Here is a 16,717-nt window from a genome sequence, read left to right as displayed (position 1 = left end):
CCTTGTCCGTTTAACCCTTTCAATCTAATCTCGTTGCGATGGCTCCACCACTAAGTCCTTCCGTTAGGACATCTGACATGATATTTCCACGACAGTTGGCGCCCACCGTGGGGCTATCGCATGATGGTTTCGAGTTCTTGAAGGGCAACTTTGAAGGACTCAGGGGGTATGCGGCTGGCCGGATGACCAAGAGTCGTCGGGGCAAGCTCTACATCGATGACGCGGGATGGAGCCCCGAGGCCGGCTCAATCGAATACGGGTACCGGGTCCCCTTTGGTGGAATTCATGTTTTCATCGGCAAGATCGGCGAACCGGGCCCTGAGCCGGACATCTCCACGGACCTTGTCAAGACGGCTCAGCATGCGAGTCCTGCCCTGGTTCAGCCTGCCATGAAGCGTGTGTTCATAGGATTCATCCATGGTGCGGGATCTGAACCGGTGTCCGATGGTGAGACGGCCATCTACTCAGATGGCGAGTCATCCACTGGAGAAACTGAGTCGCTGTACCAATGTCAAGACGGCTGGATTGGGGGCTATTCCGATGGCAACAGTATTCCGAACCCCTTTGAACCGCCGAACCGGGTTGCAGTCTTCATGGCCGGAACGCAGCCCACCTTACAGTCTTCATCCACAGCAGCAATGATATCTGGGTCAGCAGCCGCGGCAGGAGGCCCTGCATGCCGACCGACTCAAGTTCTTTCCGGTTTGTTGGATGCCTGGGCGACCTTGTTAACCACGGCAGTCACCCCGGAAACGCAGGATCGGCATAATGCGGAGGTAACCAAGCTAAAGGACCAGATAACACAAGCCAAATAGGACCTGGCAGCTGAGGAAGTTAGGATGGCCGAGGAATGGGCCGCTTTAGATGCCCAGTCACATCAGATCCAAGCACAGATTTACCGGCTTATGTTGGATCAGAACGCGTCAAACGAAGTGCTGCGAAGGAAGTACCGGTCTCGTCTGCTGCCGGTCTACGAAGGACTGAATCTCTTCAATACGCCGGGGGCCGGGCCAAGTAATCCGGTAGCGGTAAATCGGACCGAGGCACCGGCAGCTCCGGATCAACCACGGATAACGGACCCGCCTTGACGAAAGGATAACCCGCCGCAACACGTATCAACACCGCCAGGTCATTTTTCTAGCCCTTTGGATACATGATTGCTGCGACATCTCGCCCGGCAGCTATTCCGATGGAGGGTGATTCGCTGGCGGCGGTTGAGACACGATGTGCCAGAGATCTTCTTCAAACTGTTATTGTGCAAAGGTGATGCTGGAGGAGGAGGAAAGAATCCATATTATCCAACGGTATGCAATTCTCTTTAATCTTTATGCTAATCCTCATGAGTAACTTATTACTGTTATGCGACTTTACACATGTTTGGTCAAAAAGGAATAGTACCCGTCAAATACCATGGCTCTCTGTTTATTAATTAACTTGAATGGTAACATTTATTAGTTTTTTTTTTTGCAGCAACCCTGATCAGTCAAAGCACTTGGAAACTGCTAACATGAAAATTTTCCTAAAAGGTGTTGATTTTGTTAACTTGAGATCTGAAAAATATGTTGGGAGCAGCCGTATTCCTACCATGGTGCGGACTTATCTAGTATCCCTTTACATACTCATTTTATTGAGCTCAGTGTACACAATACATATACAAGTTTTATTTTTGGGAGATACTTTACAACCTGCTTATGGCCGTATCATGTTTTCAACTTGCAGAAGTTTGGCACAGCGGAAGAAGATGCATACCGTAGAGACCTAACAATGAATAGGTAACACATCGATATTCCATTTAAGACGAGGCTTGTGTTTTGTCTGAAGCTTTTCTTTGATCATTACAATGTTGATACGAGTTTGAAATCAAAACTACAACACAACTTATTCTTTAGAATCCCTGAATTTATCCTTTTCAAAATAAATTTGACAGTTTATTCTTCAACATCAACAATAACTCTGTGGAAGATTTTACTCTAAGAGGTGAGTTTTCAGTACTTCTATTGCATGGCATAATAAATTCTCATGAGTGAAATGTAAGTATCGTCCTTAACCTGTCGACCTCATGAGTGAAATGTAAGTGTCGTCCTCTAACTTCTCAGAGAGATCATCCATGTCCATGAACTTTGAAAGTGCGCTTTTGATTCTTCAACTTATTAAGATGTTCACTACTAGTCCAAACCAGGCCGGTCATCATCTTGGTGCCTTGAGGCATGTTGACACACCTACACTCTTTTAAGGTGGGCCAACCAATCCAAGATGCCAATTTCACATATCTATCCTCTCTTAAAATTGGACATGTGTTGTGAAACTTACCTTCCTTCTTTTCTTGCTCATATGACACGCATGGCCATGGCCATTATTCCTCTCTACCTAACAAACCACACGTGTGATGTCGGCTTAAAATGTAACATAGGTACCAAGATGCTAACTTGGATGGTTAAGACCTGCTGTAAAATAACTACATTTTCAAAGTCCGTGGACATGGATGATACTCTCTGAAGAGGACTTCCTATGCATTTTATTCTAAATTTATGGGGCTGTTTTACAATACACATGTTGCTATGTCATTGTGAAGGTATTGATGACCTCAAAAGGGGCCTTATTGCCACTCCTTTACCTGCCAAAGCTACCTTCTTGGATGACCCACTAAGAGTTCTTCGAGCAATTCGATTTGGTAAGTTTAAACATCTTCGTAGTTGATCTTAACATTTCTATATGCCAAAATTTTCATATTATAGAACTATTCATGAAAGTTACTTCCTATGATGTGTGGATAACGGATACATGTAACCAGTGTAATTTTAGTTGAGAACTTAAGAATTTGCTTATGTTGCATATATAGATAAATGTGGCTCCAACTATTTCATCAAATAATTCAGATCACGATGTTGTGTAAATATGACATTCCAATATTTAGTATTTTGGGACGTTGCCCCTTCTAATGAACGTTGCTCCCCTGGGGCGGCTAGCAAAATTTGATTTGACCTTCCAATCTAAAAAAAATCATGTGTAGTTCTTTCTTCTGCTCCCCTCTATGGCTCTATAACTTGTTAGGAAAATCACCATCGTGGTTGATCTTCTAGGCATATAAAATTAAAATTAGTTTATGGTCTTGCGTGTAATTCTTCTCAGGCAATGCTCGATCGCTCTCTCGCACAGCTTCATAATTCCCTAGTAATTACTCCCTCCGTTCTAAATTACTCATCGCTAAAATAGATGTATCTAGAACTAAAATACATCTAGATACATCCATACGTGCGACAAATAATTCGGAACGGAGGGAGTAGTACACAACATTGGATATCTCCCCTGTTCTGAAGAAGGATTTGTTTCTGCTGTGTGCAATTCTTGATCTAAGAAATGGACAATGAATTATAATGAGTACCCAAACTTGTTTGGTGGTGTCATCTAAGTTCTTGAATTATTAGTTTGCAGTTTTATTCTCCTATACTTGCTATGTTCGTGATCTAAACCTCACTTATTGGTCTGCGTACATGGCATCCATGTCATCTAATTTTGCCAACTCATCATAAATTCACCGCTGGTCCCTAATAACTTCCGATAAACAAACAAAACCTCTGATGAGAACCAAATGGGTATAGGTGCTGCAACTGTAAGAATGTAAGAGCATATCTAACCGATCCCCTAAAAACCTATATCTCCCTATTTTCCTACTCTAATTGCACCTAACCAAACTCTCAAACCGTTAGAGGAGGATAATTTGAAGGAGTTAAGTTTACTCCAACGCACAACTCTCCTATTTTTACTCCTCCGCGACACCGCTCCTTAAAAAATTTCCCTTCCCTTCCTCCTGTCTGCCGCTGCCGGAATCTACGCAGCAGGCTGTCGGCCGCCCTGGTGACCGCAAAATGGAAACCACCAACGCTCTCGCAACTCCGGGAACCCTCGCCGGTGGACCTCATCGTGGGCTCAGGCGCATGGGCGCAGGCGCATTGGACCTCACCGTGGTGGGGAAGACCGGTGGCGAGGCGGCGGAATCAGGGCTGGGCATCGTGCTGTTCCTGTGTGCAGTCGAGGTGCTGCCCCGGCTGGGCGCATCAGAAGTAAGAAGGAGATGAACAGAGACTTCCATGTGGGGTTAGTTCATTTGAGGAGTTAAATTTGATGGTTTGGTTACATCCAGCCAGCGTTAGAGGAGTAAAATATTTAGTTACAGTCTTACAGATACTCTATCGTTTGCTCCTCTAAATTGTAAGGTGTCGGTTAGACATGCTCTAACATTTAACTGAAACATCCTATTTATTTGTGTAAACTCATCTTTATCTTTTGCAGCTGCTAGATTCAACTTTGCATTATCCGATGAGTTGAAGGAAGCTGCTTCAGACGAAAAAGTGAAATTGGAACTTGGTCGCAAGATTAGCAGAGAATGTGTTGGCAATGAGGTTTGATGTCTACATTACTTATCATCAGGCAGCTTTTTGATTATTTGTTTCCTGCTTTTGTGAGTAATAAAGCTCTAGAGTGATAAATCTCTTGCATGTATATTGTGCAGATTAATCTTATGATGTCAGGAAAACACCCAGCTGAAGCAATGTCTCACATCCGTGATTTGGGGCTATTTTACGTTGTATTTTCTTTCCCTGAAACATCTGACCCGCCAGGTTTTGACAACTGTGATCGGTGTGTCCTCGTTCTGACATCTAGTTATTTTGTCTTTCAGATACAGACAACTGTTTGTACACAGTTTTATTCCCATACCTATACTTATAGGAATTGGAATAGTAGAAGATACCTATGGGCATTTATCTTTTGTATTTACATTAGCACCCATGGTTATCCTGCACTGGTGCAGGTGTTGCGTTTCGCACATTGAAGCAGCTTGGAACATTGCAATTTCTGTGCATGACGGCGTTTCTCATCCTATGCTGTGGGTCTGTTTTCTTTTTACTCAGATAACATCTTCTTACCTATGTCTAAAATGCTTCATAGTGAGAGCTTAACGACCCTTACTGGCAAACTACTTGAGCCATTTGCAGAAAAATGTAAATCAAAAACCGAACCTGGAGGAGAGCATAAATAATGCTACCATTGTCTTTTTTGTCTGCAATGGTTTATCATAGTATTGTTCTGTTAAAATTCAGAGCACCTGTGATGTGATATTGATAATTTGTTCTGTCTCAGTTCCCTCTTGTATTCTTTTTTAAGGTTCGATGCTATTATGGAAACTCGTAATTGTTTAACTATAATCTCTGTTCTCTCTTGCCTAACCTTAACATTAGATCTTTTATGGTGTTTATTAGGTTGAACAGCAACAGCTTTACCTCTATAGTGCGCTCTTTTTCCCCCTCCGAAAGATGTCCTGCTTGGACAAAAAATCTAATAAGGAGGTAACATCTAACTTATGCATCATCCAATAATTTGTAAATCCAATGTTTTGTCCATTTGAATGGTATACATCTGCTACTGTCTCAAGTCCTTTTCTTCTATTGTGTCGCCTGCAGATTCCCGCCACTAGCTATATTATTAAGGAGTCATTAAAGCTGGACGCATGCGTTGCTAAATCGGTACGTTCTGTTGAGTTGTCCCGATCAAGTAGCATTTGCTGTTGTGACTCCCAGTCTTGTGTAGTGTGGTAACAAATTAATTAACTCGTCGTAATATCTTGTGTGCCTAAAGGTTGTCAACATACATGCTGCCAGCAGAGAGTTTGCTGAATTGGTTCTCCTCTTTGAATCAAACGTCGCCTTGGGAGCACTCAAGGAGAAGCTCGAAGATGCATATCTCGATATACCAACGGACATGTTGATGCGTGTAAAAGCAGGTCAGTTTTAGCATGCTACTTTTTCAATACTGTCATGCCCTGTCCTGATCTGATGCATGTCTCCCTACTACAGTGGAAAATTAAGTTGTATTTCCTCTGTACTTTAGTGATCGATAAACGCTCTTATATTTCTTTACTGAGTGAATATTTTGGACCATAACATTTGACACTGAACGTGTTCAGGACTGATACTTGATGAAATAAAGAACTTGTGGCGGGTGGCACTTCTCATATCCATTCTCTCCTACCCAGAAGCTGGTGACACCCTCAGCCAGCAGGATGAGCTGAGCCGGAGGAAAGAGAAGTACATCAAAGTTGAGCGTTCCATAACTGATCTAGGTAAAGTAAATGGCGGTTGCTGAATTTACGTTTTTCCCGTCACCACAATCGTCGAGATATCTGTGTCACATTTTAACACTTCAGGTCTCGACGGGGTGTGGGAGTGGGAGCAGAAGCAGAAGCAATTGGTTCGTGGCAACACCATAATGGGAGTTCTGCAGGTCAAGTCGGGAGGTCGACTGATTGGAGAATGGGTATGCCCTGCCCGCTTGTAAGTGATCACATCAATTGCATCTTCAAAAATGTTGACACAGCTAGTATTCCTTTTCACAGAAAGAACGCGTGTTCAAGTGGCGGCTTGCGCATCCGGAAGGAACCATGGATGATTGCATCGATTGGATGAAGCGGTCCCAATCAAAATACCAAAAAGTAGAATCCAGCATCTGATGGTGATATATTGAGAATATTTTGTGTATTCGATCCATGGTTTGCGTGATGTTAGCATGATCCCGGGACTGCTGCCTGCCAGAACATTGTCTATCTGTGATGTTAGGATGTGCGTTTGCATTATGTATGGAATCCCGGAATAGGACCTGGCGTAGGTCGAATGCTATGGTTTTTTTACCTGCTTTGCATTATGATGTGTTATTGATCATTATGTATGAAACAGGACCAGATTTAGATGAAAAGATGCATATTTTTTGGTAAGTAAGTCTCATGATTTATAATGGACCTCGAGCAGTATGTATGTGCCTTGTAGTGTTTATGGATCTGTAGGTGATCGTCATTCGGCAAAGAAAGATGGTGGGGACGGGCAACGTGCTGGTGATCATTCATGATTATGTAGGTGCAGATACCATGAGCATCGAAAAGAAGTAAGAAAAACTACGAGGCAGTTTTCGTGCGCATGTGTTCGCGTGATTTTGATGTGATCGATGTGTGGGCGAAAACGTTCACTTGTCCAGCTCGCCTCTATCAGCAAGAGTCCACACAACTATCAGAATTCTAACTGAAGATCATGAAAAGGAACAATCAAAGGTACATTTTCGGAGAAACAAAAGAACATGATGGTGACATGCTCATTTTCAAAATCACGCAGTTCTTCCAACTTATTCTAACTTTTGAGCTGAAGCTCTGCTGCCACAAGCAAGAGCTCAGTCCTTTTGAGTGGCAGATCATCATGACCACAGGATAAAACAATAATTCAAACAATTAACAGACTCAAGAATATATATTGCCACCACTCTAACATCTATAGATCGTGAGGTTTCCACGATGGCTGCTTGCGGATTTTATAATAGCAGTTGTTGCTTCAATTCATTGCTGTCACCTCAAGCAGAAAACTCCAAGTAGAAAGATACCATGCTATCCGATTTTTTTTCTCTACAGCACACTTACCCTGTTGTCTTGTTTAAGCTAATATGTCATTGAGTTTCGGGTTTTCCTCAAATCGACGGGGCATTCAGAAACTCTGTACTTAATCTAGCATGCTACAACAAACAAACTTAATAACTCAATTAAAAAAACCAAACTACAGACATCAACAAAGCAACCAGACAGTAATTGAGATCGGTAAAATTGGCCATACACCAGAATGAATCAAGTGCACATTTCTATAGAATAGACTATCAATAGTTCACGACATTTATCATGTGTACATAGCTTATAGCAAAGATGCTACCGTTACCAGTCCAAATGCCCAGTTATACGGAACCTACTAGATAGCATAGCATAAGTACTGCAAGGGCACAACAAACCTGGACCAGGATCTCAGGATATTACATAAATGTGTTCTATGGATATGGCCAGATGCAATAATGGATCTCATCATCATCTTCTGCTTCTGGCATCACATAATCATCTTGCATCTCCAAGAACGGAAGTGGAATGATATTCTCCTTGAAGCGATAAGGTGTAATGTGCACACGGCTTTCCTCACACTCACCTCAAGCTGTCGAGGACGGTCACACCGCTACTGTCTAGCTTCGACATGGTGATTGATTGCCGCTGCTCCATCTGATGGTCAACTGCAAAGATGCAAAAGTTAGTATGTATTATATATTACTAGTAGAATAATAGGAAACAGGCCACCTCACAAACAGCAAAACACCTAAAATGCAAAAATTCCACCAAAGTACGATCGTGTTTCCTTTGAGACGCACATTTTGGCTATTATCTTTTTAAACAATTTAGATGATACACCAATGCTCACGTGACAGTAAAAGTAAACTGAATAACATTGTTTTGCCAGCAGGGGCAAATATACCTGAAGAGAAAACAATGCCAATTATAACTATATAAGACGCAAGAGAACGATAGAGAATGCTCTATCACAAACGTGCGAAGCAACAACTACTCATACGTGTGAGTATGGAGATCACGAGTGAGAGAATATTCAGCAATTTCCACTCCATTCACAAATTACACGTTCATTCAGATAGGAAAGCTATATAGGAAACTACAGTTAGATTATAAGATGTGAAACCATGGATGTATGACGTAGAGGGATGAGAAGGAAGGATTCCTTTGGTCTTTCGTTCTCCCACATCCAGATCTATTGTTACCACCAACTTAACACAAATAATTAGATCTGTACCAAAGTACAATCAAGTTTTTCTGAAGATGCACATTTCAGCTATATAAATGTTGATACAGCAGTGAATCAAATGATTTTCCATCATAACTATGTGCATCGGATAGCACCAATAACATCAATCAGTACAAGTAGCAGCATCTCAATCACTGTATAATCAATCAGCAAGCACCAATAGCAGCAGCAGCAGCAAGCATTCTCTCAAACACAGGCTACACTAATCAGCACTCCTCTGTCTCCAGCAGAAGTAAACAGCAATCTCTCACTCATCTCAGCCGAAGCCGAAGCATCTCTCAGCGTTTGTCGACTCCGGTCGGTCACCTGCTGCGCCGTCGGATATCCACGTGCAACCACTGGATCGTGTCCGTCCAAACATGCATATGCAACATAGAGAAACACACACAGCGCCCCTTCCCTCTCACTTCACCAGCTCGCCATCTCGTCGTCCCGTTTTTCACGGTTTTAACTCTGTTGTCGATGTTCGCATCTCGCAGACAGCATTGCAGCTGGTTTGCAGTTCCGCCATCCATAGTCACAGCACGGTCGTTGCTGGTTGCAGCTCCGTTGTCGACAGTCGGAACACAGTCAGCGCTGGTTGTAGTTTGACCATCGACGATTGTAACATCTGGTGGATGCTTTCATAGTTCAAGATCATGCATGCAGCAGCATCGCATCACCGTCCCTCGCACCTGCTACGTCGACTCCTCAACGCCTTCGAGGGAACTGTCTACTTCTCTCTTTTTGTCAAGAACAAAGGTGTAACTACATATTGCCTAGTCTCCCATCCAAGTATGTGCTCTACTGCCACAGTATCTGTTGGTGTCCTGGTGCCTACTTGCCTTCACCCGCGTGTTTCTCCTCAACCATCATCAAATCTAGCAGGAGCTGCCCTTAATCAGGTCGTACCAAACTACCCATGGCATTGAAGGCCACATTCTCAGTGTTCAAGTCGTCCAACTCAGGAGCGCCAAGTTTTGTCCAGATTTCACAGATCGGTTCAGTTCTGGCTAATCAATGGGTTATATGAACTCTTTAGCTAAATTCAACGTCCATGCCTCATCTGACGGCATGGTCATCGTCAACAACTATATCTGCAACCGGGCCACATAGTAGTGGGCACCCCTCATCAGAACACAAGCTTTGTCACTGTCTACAACTAAATTTGATTGGCCCCTACTGACACTAACCGTCTAGGGTGTACCACGTTCTGTATTGATGAAACTCAAGACTGTCTTCTAATGTGCAATGCATAGTTGACTATTGTATCCTCATCATGGGCGCCAAAAAGCTAATCATATCGCACTTTTGTTAGCATCAGTGGACGGGGAAGATTAGGGTGACTGGCAGATGCTAGGAGATGATGATGAAATGCATTATTTCGTACGGCCATAGAATGCACTACTTCTTTCAATTAACCCGAGGGAAATTCTAGTTTGATGTGCCTCAAAGTATCTATTCTATATAAATGCCTAGGAGTGATTGGTTTTTGACCATTCTTACTTCGAGTGATGATATTGGGTGTTAGTGCCTTGTTGGTTGAGTTTTTTTATATGAACCAGATGTTTTCGCTCCATATTTAAGTATATAAGTTGTATGCTACGTTGCGAGCAATGGATGCTCACTTCTATAAAATTGTTGCACTTTTTACCATTTTGCTTTCGGTCCATTGCCTTGGGTTAAGTCACGATGCATATGCTACTTTTCCTTTGCAAGAAGCACAAAGTGCTTGTGTGCAACCTAAAATACTGATTGAACATTGGTATATGTTCGTGCTTCAAGGGTGAACTTGCAATTATGCACACATATTACCAAGGAAGGTCTAATCCGAAAACTCATGTCTGATTAATATAGTTTACATCACCCAAATAAGAATGGGAAGAAAAGTTGGGTTGTCGTGCAAACAAATTTTGATCATAGTGATGGATGGGCCACCCCGATGGTGGGGAATTCTTGATACTTAGCGATTTTAAGACTGGTTCTACAAGTGGTGGTGGAAGACATTCCTAGTGGATCTACGACTAATACAAAGTGATGTCCTGAAACTCGGGAGACCAACAGGATGTTCCCGACTCTGGGCTCTGTAAGGAGCTCTTGCAGGGATTGACAATGTCCTCCACATGTTGCGCACCGTGGCGACTTCAGTGGAGGTTGTACCCTCTTTGGTCAATACTTAGTATAATCTTGATATTAATATAGTGCACTTTATCATATCTTTCTAGATAGCATACAACATTAATTGGATATAGCCAAGAAGGAACTTAAATATTTACCTTCATGTCACAACTACCAGCTCGGTTATAACCTCACATGGTAGGACAAACCCTCACATAGAAGTTCATAAATGAGGCCTGTGAAGAACCTAAACATGAGCAATGTGGCTATATTGCTCCTAATGTCTCGCATAATCTGAATTTCCTTCGTCTTGGTTGGTCTATTCATGTCTGACACTTGTTATAACACTTGGCTCACAACAATTAGTGCCTACTCACTATGACATGTCTAAGGTGTATAACCTTGCATGAAACTCTTAGTTAGCAAGTGTAGCTGTAACACCTCTCTCAACTTGAATATTAGCATGTAACCACATATGTGACACAAAAAAGACATCATCATGCTATCCTTTCTCATAATATCTTCCCAAGCGACTTAAGGATACCCATTCAAAGCATCGACGAAACTTAGTGTTATGATGTCCCCATATATCCAACCTCGATCCAATAATCCCTGGGACAAGAATCAAATTAGTTCAAATAAAAACAAAAATTAGCTGTTGTTTCTCTCCCATTCTCCACAAAAGCATGTAAAAAATGAAGTACTACCAATCAGCGAGACTCAGCATGCCTGCAGGGAGGAGAGGAGTACTGATAGCCTTTGTTTTTTTAGGAAAGGAGGAGGACCCCGGCCTCTACATCTGGACGATGCATGCAGCCACTTTATTAATTATTCATACAATACCTTACAAAATCATACAACAGTAAGACTAAAGCCACCGTCTAGGCAACATCTGTCGCTACTCCTATCCATTTGATGTAGGGATGCTGATAGTCTGGGCCAAATACCAAACAGACCTCGCAGCCAAACCTAACATCTAAGACCTGAGGTCCCAACCAGGACGCCTGCCGGGTATGGGGCACCCACCAGTCCGATACACTCCTCAACCAGGACGCCTGCCGGGTATGAGGCCGCCGCAGCCACCTGCCACCAATCCATCTTCAGTGATGTACTGCTGCATCTACCTTGCCCGGTCTAGCTGCCGTCGACGCCACCACGACGCCAGACAACGCCACGTCATGCACTTGTCCATCATCACACACCCATCAGCGAGACCACGCTGCTCCATGCCGCCGAGACCCGTCGTCGTCGACGTGAGAGAAGGCACGCCACACCCCCTCACGCCTCTTACATCCGGTGCCGCTCCACAAACGATGCCCCAATAGGGAACACGACACCGCAGCGCCGCCATCGTCCGATCCGGTGATCTTAGGATTTCTCCTGGAGCGACACGAGCAGGTTGACGATAGTTACTTGACGATGCCTTCATCAAGGTAACGACGTAGACGCCGCCATCGCCCGCCATGACCGGAGTCGACTCGGATTTCACCGGCGACTATGTCTCCCCAACTCGCCGCCGGTACTAATAGTGGGATCCAAGATCCGTCACTACCAGCCTGGCCAACCGCCTTCGGTGGAGAAGGCAGCCACCACCACCATACCCGGGCCAAGAGACCTGAACGTCCTCGTGCCGCGAAGATTACCAAGGGGGGATCTCCTCTTGTCGTTCTGGAGACAAGGCGCAACCGCAGTGGATCTTGATCTAAACCCCTCAGGCCTAGATCAAATCTCATCGCAACCAAAATCTCATCCGCCAAACAGCCACCGGAGATCTCCTGGCCACCGCCAACCCGCTGCGCACTGCCGTTGGAGGAGGAGGGAGATGGACGCTGCTGCCCCACGCATTACCACCGGCCGAGGACCGCACCGCTGCCGCCGCGTCACCACAGGGGCTTCGCCCCGCGGCGTCCTCAGCGACGGCGGCGGTAGTGGGAGGCGATGGAGGGGGAGGGCTGATGGCGGTGTGGACGGGGACTCCCCGGGGGCGGCGCGGCGCCGCCGCCTCAGGGGAGAGAGGTCCTTGGGGTGGGGGGGGGGGAGCCTTTGTGGGAGGAGGATTTCGTACTTGTGGGGGAGATATGTATCGATCTTCTGGGAGAGAAGGGCGGATATAGACATTGGGTGAGGAAGGAGTTAATTATTGATCGAGGGATCAAGCAATGGGCTTCGGAAAGATAGGATGCCACCTAGGGATGTAGCAGCAGGTCGCAAAGGTGATAAGTTCACCCACATCTAGTCTGTGTAGGTGCGTGAGCACATGCCAACTTTGTGAGTGACACACTATTATATAGGCATAGTAACCACTAATGGACAAGGTTTATCTGTGAGTCAGTAGTGGCTTGTCCTTCCCGGTGAGCTGGAGCAACACCTGACGAGCCATGGTTAAGCGCTTGTCAATGGAGATGCTTGATAATGGGGGGCAATTACACTGATAGACCAAACCACGCCCGTCGATGGTGATGGCTTCATCTTGTGCCAGCGAGATGGCTTTGTTTGTGAGTGCAGTGGCTCCATCAATAGATGAAAAAATGGGCCTCTTGTTTCCCCGCTACCGGCGGGCCACTCTAGGCCCATCAATAGAGGGTCCATCAGGTGGCCTCCGGTCTACCATTCATGATGCGTTTGTTGGAATAGATCTTAAGGTCCAATGGGCTGAACAGAAAAAAAGGAAAGAGGATAAGCTAACGTGAGGGAAGGGGGCAACGAACCAACGTTCGTACCCCTCGACCCCAACTCACGCGCCATGATCGGGGGCACCGTAACCAACAAGTGGTTTTGGTCCCCCGTCGCCAGCGCACACATAAAAGATGGGGGAGCAGCCGACACCTGTGATCTGACTAGTTCACGTAAGGTTTTCTTCTGGTCCCCACATCCCAAAACCCTAATCGATCTAAGGGGAGCGCTGCACGATGTGAGGATCATTTTCAAGCTCTGCCCCTGTCCCAGGGTATTGCCGCTGGCGTCCGGAGGGACGCCGCTACCTGCAACGAGCATCTACACCGAGCATGCGTCAAGCCTGCATCGAGCAGGCACGGGACTACCTGCATCGAGCATGCGTCAAGCCTACACCAATGGCCTCTTCCATTGGTGGTAAGATCATCAAACCATTCCTCTGTTCATTATGCAAATAGGTGATCTAATGTCTAGCTTACGGTCTGTTAAGTAGATCCTACGGGATTAAATTATCTAACAATGGTATCTTGAGCTTGGTTAAGCCTAGATTAGATCCCTAAGATGATCTGTTTAGGTTTGATGATCAACATTACGTACTGATGATTAAGGCTGAAGATTATGGTTAATGATTAGATTGATTGCCCATTGTTCAAGTTAATAATGCTAGGTTAGGGTTCATTGCTTTCGGTTAAAGGACTATTTGCTACAGGATTAGTGTTAATCAAATAACATAAATTATGATTACTAACATGTTCTGTTAGTCTAGCTATGCCACGTTTCCGCATCAAGATCTGTCAATTAGCACTGGTTTCAGTTCCTGTGAGCAATTAGAACATGATGAATTGGCGAAGTTAAAGTCAGCCGAACCCTAACTCTAGAAAATCCCCAAATTTGAAACCCTAGTTTTCTTTTTGTGAAATCCTCCATTGGCGATCCCAAAATGATGAACGTAATTGGAAGAACAGAAACGGTGACGGGCTCACCCTGATGACGCCGGCCTTCGGGGTCCGCACGGCCGCTGCCGTGCGCGCACGCCATGGCCGGGACGCCGCCATCCTTCGGGATGGCGCGCAGAATGAAGCTAACAGCCGCCACTGCCGCGCTCACGCACGCGCGCGTCGCCTGGCCTCCGTGCCTGAGACATCGCAGCCGCCGCCAAAAGCTTGCGCCAGCAGCCGCCGGCGAAATGCCCAACAACTGCGTTGCCGCGTCACAGGAGCTACGCTCGATGGAGGAGCGCGCGGGACAAAGTCCTTTTGCATGCTACTCGGGCGAGCGATGCTGCCGCGTCGCCATGCATGTACGATGGGCCATGCGCCACCGTGTCTTCTTGTGCGGGCGCGCCTTGCCGTCGCTGCCGCAGTCGAGCTCTCTCTCTCTCTCTCGGGAGCGAGTGAATCTGGACCAGAATGGGGATAAGGCTAGGGTTTGATCTAGTGGCAGTTTTGCTCCACTCCGGAGTGATCGGAGCCGTCGGCTTGATCCAACGGATGAGACCGACGCGCAGCTGGGACAGGCTTTTCGGCCGCCTAAACGGGCCACTTTCTCGGCTGGGCTTCGGCCCAAGTTGTCATAGCCCACAGATAATGTTCTTTTTTATGTTTTCGTCTGCTGGGCTAGAAATTTAACGGACTGCCGTGGGTTGATGGGCTAAAATTAAATTTTCTGTGCGTTTTCTACTTATTCAGTGTATTTTCATATTATGATTAGTTCATGCATTTTTATAATTGGAAAATTGCCAAAAAAATTAATGCTATTAATTATGTTTTAGTTTTCTAAATAGAGTGGAACCAACGAGAAATTTTATTTAGAAAACATTTATGAATTAATGTTTGTGTCATTTTATGGCATATTAATGTTCATCTCATGGTAATATCAATAAATGATGTATTATTAAATTTCTGTTGGAAAATTGATATTACCGACGAGATTAATGTGATCATTTTTGTAATACAGACCAAAGTTGTTTTACATTTTTCAATCACCTTGTTAATTCCTTATTATTTTCTGCCCAACGGTGATATAATTTTGAGTTAACTTTTTGCATGAAAATTGATCAAACCGGCGTAGGTTAATTTTTGTGCAATTTTATTTTTAATTATGATGTTCTGTTCCTTTACTTATGATATTTTGAAATGATGACAACTCCCGGTCCTCGTGGTCTCGAGAACATTGAGCCACTCACGGGAAATAAATTCCAAACATGGAAGGACTCGTTGCTATTGCATTTTGGTTGGCATGAGGTGGACCTTGCACTAATGGAAAGTAAACCAGTGGAACCTAAAAAGGATGCCACTGGGTATGCTGAGCTTAAGAAAGCCTACAACACTAAAGTTGAGAAGTGGGAGAGGTCAAACAATATTGCACTCCTAATTATGAACTTCTCCATCTCGACTGAGATTAACGGGCTATTCCCCCTAATGAAAGTGCTGCCCAATATTTGAAATCGGTGGAAGAACAGTTTAAAGGCTGAGAGAAAGTGTATGCAGATGAGCTTTTGCACAAGCTACTTGCAAAATATGAAGGGCAAGGAAATGTGAGGGGGCATATTTTGAGCATGAGTAGTGTCGCGGAAAGCCTAAAACCATGACGTGTGAATTGAGCAAGAGCTTCTGGTGCTCCTAGTTTTTAGATCACTACCCTCACAGTTCAATCCATTCAAGATAAACTATAATTCTCTTGAAATCAAAAGGAAACTACCTGAACTCATTGCACATTGCGTTCAGGAGGAAGATAGAATTAAGAGTGAACAGAAAGATCAAGCTTTCCATGTTAATTCTGGGAAAAGGAAGCATGAGAACCATGCTCATAACAATAATGTGCCCAACAAAAAGCAGTTTTTCAAAAAGAATCCTCAAAAGCCTAAGCAATGCAACGAGGCAAGTTGTTCACGTTCCACTCCTCCAACGGCTACTTCAATTAATCTTACAAATGCCGCTGGAGAAAGACTTTGCAATTTTTGCAAGCTGCCAAATCATGTCAAGGCGGACTGTCCAGGTTTTCTTAAGTGGCTGAATAAAAAGGTTAAGGATGAGGTCACTCTTGTAGATGAATCTCTATATGTTTATTTTTCTGAATCTACATGGTGGATTGACTCAGGTGCGGCTGCTCATGTCGCGAATTCTTTGCAGGGATTCCATATAAGCCACACCCTAAAGGGTACAAGAAGACTTAATGTCGCGAATGGGAAGAAGGCTGAAGTTGAAGCCGTGGGCTCGCTCACCTTGAAGTTGCACACTGGTTTTCTACTTCAGCTCAAGGACGTTCTTTATGTGCCTACA

At 44.7% G+C, this 16,717-nt stretch overlaps 1 long non-coding RNA gene and 1 pseudogene across 1 annotated transcript; one reads left to right on the top strand and one right to left on the bottom strand.

Moving 5' to 3' along the window:
* Nucleotides 1-1,224: 1,224 nt before the first annotated feature.
* Nucleotides 1,225-6,937, top strand: LOC123038865 (tRNA nucleotidyltransferase cca1-like; annotated as a pseudogene).
* A 716-nt stretch (nt 6,938-7,653) lies between these two features.
* LOC123043321 (uncharacterized) lies at nt 7,654-14,838 on the bottom strand. The gene is made up of 2 exons (XR_006419140.1): nt 14,420-14,838; nt 7,654-8,085 (listed from the first exon to the last, which is right to left on the bottom strand). It is a non-coding gene; the product is annotated as an uncharacterized lncRNA (long non-coding RNA).
* Between the last annotated feature and the right edge of the window lie 1,879 nt (nt 14,839-16,717).

The sequence above is a fragment of the Triticum aestivum genome, chromosome 2B (genome assembly GCF_018294505.1).
Source record: "Triticum aestivum cultivar Chinese Spring chromosome 2B, IWGSC CS RefSeq v2.1, whole genome shotgun sequence".
Lineage (NCBI taxonomy): Eukaryota > Viridiplantae > Streptophyta > Magnoliopsida > Poales > Poaceae > Triticum > Triticum aestivum.
This window is presented reverse-complemented; position numbering and strand designations above follow the sequence as displayed.